A 3,754-nucleotide genomic window follows, 5' to 3' on the forward strand; every position below is an offset into this window, starting at 1 on the left:
GGGGGAGGAGGAGGGGGCGAGACCGCGAGAGGTCGTGCAGGCGGGGCGAGAGATCGTGCGAATAGCTTTTCTTAACGGCGGGGCGGGGGCGGGTTAGCGATCGATTAGTAGGTTATGATGCGTGGTTGGTAGCGTTAAACACAGAAGAATTAAGGGCCATTAGATCTTAATAATGTATGGATCAGATTGTTTGGATCTGCCCTTCTCTTTCTTTTATAGTGGTAGTAGATGAACAACTTCTTTGTTCTATACTCTCAATAAAAGATAGAAAGTGTTTTGAATTGACTGGAATTTCCATGTCTTTCTTTTTTTGTACAGGCATGACTCAGGAATTTTCCTTCTCAGTATCTTAGCAACTACAAAGGTCTCGGAATCGAGGGTTTCTCTAATGTAAGTACCCCCCACCCCCACCCCAGTTTCTCCAACGAAAACAATTCCATTCCATTTTTCTGATTCTTCATAACATAACATAAATTGAACTGCAACTTTCCTAAAATTTTGAAGGATGATCTACAAGGTCTACGTGAGAAATTGCTTTTCGAGATTGTCTCTTCCAAGGACAATGAAATTCAGCTGCAATTTGTAACTTCTTTCCTGCAGAGACATGTATTAAAATCCCTACTTTTCTATTTAACGCAAGTACAACCGACCATAATTTCTCTGGTAGACACTTGTTTTCGTTGGTGCGTAGGTTGCAATTAATTTCAAATTATTTTTGCTTCAACAGGGTTTCCGCATGTTCAAATAAAGATTTCAAGGCAATCATTTTGAACTCACATATGAACACATGTTAGGTAACTTTATACACATCCCTTCGGTGCAGCATCCAATTTACTTCATTCTACCAACTAACATATTTCCCTTTTTATTATCAAGGGTCCCAATGCAACAAATTTTTCCAACTCAAAGGAATAGTACCGTGAGGGAACTCTTCTGTTGTTTCTTTATCAGTTATAAAGAAGGTTTCCCAATGAAACTGTTCTGCTGTTTTCCCAGTGATATTTTGTGGCATTACTTTCAGTTGTAAAGAAGGTTTAAGGCTGCAGAATAAGTTTGTAAAGAAGCTCAAACATGCTTCTATACTCATACTTTCTTGGATTTTCAACTGTTTTAACAAGCAGTTGAAACAACAGAAATCTTCTTTTGTATGTTCCTTGTTTTTGTGTCTGGTCTTGTTGGAAATCTTCTTTACAACAATTTAACAAACAGTTGAAACACACAGAAACAGCAGAGAAACGGAGAAACAACAAAAGCAGAGAAACATCACAAGAAAGTTTTCAAAGAACGTGAGAAACAGAGAAACACGCCCGAAAGAACGCGCGCCAAACAAAGAACCACAGAAATCAGCGCATCGCGGCCCACTAAGCCCAGATACGAACTCCCCTGTGCGAAACCCTGCCTAGTTGACGCATAATGCATCGTATAGGACCTCCCGCTACAGTCCGTCAATTGCTACGATGTCCTGGTCGAGTTAGTAATGGGCCACCAAGTCGGTGCGCTCTGTGCAACACGCAATCATTTGACAGCGCCCCTATGTCTCGCATTAAGCAAGACAGAGTGAACCAGAAATCATTAATTGAGGAGTACTTCTTCTAAAGATCACTCATATCTTCTGAGGTTGTGACAAGTAACGTGCTGCATGTGCGTCACTTGTCGCAACCTGATTTTTTTTATTTTTTTTCTATAGATTTGTTTATTTAAAATGTTTTATCTCTTAAACTATGCGTCCAAATCTTGAACGATTTCACGTTGGATTTCTCACATCGAGATCTTCGAAACTAAATATCATGTTGATAGGTTTTCAAGAACTTTTTTTACAAAAAGAAAAACTGGACGAGAAAACCAAACCAGGAGCACGTTTTTTCCTCTTTTCGGAAGCAGTTTCCAAGAGGCACGACTATGTCTCTCATGGGAACAACATTTCCGAGAGGCACGGTCGTGCCTCCCGCGGAAGCAAAACCAAGCTTCTCGCGGAGCAAAAACATGCCTCTCACAGAAAAAGAGAGAAAACGCATTTTTTTCGTTTTCGATAGGCACAATGACTATCGTGCCCCTCACAGAAGCAGAACGGCGCCTCTTGCGGAAACAAAACTGTGCTTTTCTCGAAAGAAAAAATATATAGAAAAAATGTGTTTTTTTTAGTTTTCGACCCTCTCACTGAAGCAAAACTGTGCCTCTCATGAAAAAAAATTAGAAAAAACATTTTTTTTCGTTTCCGAAAGGCATGGTCGTGCCTCTCGCGAAAACAAAACCATGACTCTCGTGGAAGCAAAAATGTACCTCTCAAGGAAGCAAAAAAGATGTTTTTTCCGCAAAAAAAAGAATTTCAACTTTTTGTCGAAAAGCTAAGAAAGACCAGTGAAAAACCAAAAATTTGAAAAAAGGAAAAAAATACCATCTAAAAAATAGAAAAATGCATGCGAAAAAAATTCCGAAAGGAGCGTCCAGGGCGCGACACACGGCGGCGGCTAAGAGCGTGCCAAGTGGCACGCTCTCAGCCCACCGCAAGTGATCGCTGCGAGGCCTCCGAAGAAGCGCGTCAACTAGTTGCTTTCGAGGGAACCCCTCGCTGAAGGAAGCCACCTGTAGGGCCAGCCCAGTCGCGAGGGAAACAAGAGCCTCATTTTCTATGGTTTTTCCACACTTTAATTTTTCGTTTTTTCTTTCTTCTTTTACGTTTTTAATACTTCCAAATATTTAAAATTATATTACCAAAATCACTCTACATTCAAAAAATATTGGCCAAGCATGAGAAATGTTAAATGTATATAGAGAAAATGCTTATCATGTATACGAAAAATGTATACAAAAAAATAAAATGCATATCAAAAAATTATTTATCTATTTAAAAATATTAATCATGCATTTTAAAGAATGTTGAACAAGTTTTTAAAAAAATGTTAAGTAAGCATTTAGAAAATGTTAAATGTGTATAGAAAAATTGTTGACCATGTATTATACAAATGATGAAACTAATTTGCTTACGTATATAAAAAAGTTAATCAAACATTTGAAAAAAAATATTGAACAAGTATTTGAAAAATGCAAAATGTGTATACAAAAAATGTTGACCATGTATTATAAAAATGATGAAACTAATTTGCTCGCGTATATAAAAATGTTAATTAATCATTCAAAAAAAATTATTGAACACGTTTTGAAAAATGGACCATGTAATAAAAAATGATGATTTCAAGCATTTGAAAAATGTTAAATGTATTTAAAAAAATTGACCATGTGTTAGAAAAATATTGCATTTAGAAAATGTTAATCAAACATATGAAAAATGTGAAAATGTGCATAGATAAAAATGTTGACTATGTATTAAAAGATGTTAATCAAGCATTTGAAAAAAAATAATAAGTGTGCATAGGAAAAATGTTGACCATGTATTCAAAAAATGTTAATCTTGTATTTAAAAATTGTTAATCAAGCATTCAAAAATGTAAAGAAATGCATATAGAAATAATGTTGACTATGTATTACAAAATGTTAAATTTATTAGAAAAATGCTAAACATGTATTTGAAAAATGTTGTTGACATATAAAAAATGTAGAATGAAAAGCAAAGAAGCAAAGAAAACCAAAAAATTGAAACCAAAACCAAACAAAATAAACCAAAAGAACAAGGAAACTAAAAAATAAAACTGAAGAAATACATGAAAAAAATACGAAAAAATGGATAAGAAAAAAGAAAAGAGGCGAAAAAATGATTTTTTTAAAAAATGCCTGAAGAAAACCGAATAAATAGAAG

The sequence above is a fragment of the Triticum dicoccoides genome, chromosome 3B (assembly GCF_002162155.2).
Source record: "Triticum dicoccoides isolate Atlit2015 ecotype Zavitan chromosome 3B, WEW_v2.0, whole genome shotgun sequence".
Classification (NCBI taxonomy): Eukaryota; Viridiplantae; Streptophyta; class Magnoliopsida; order Poales; family Poaceae; genus Triticum; species Triticum dicoccoides.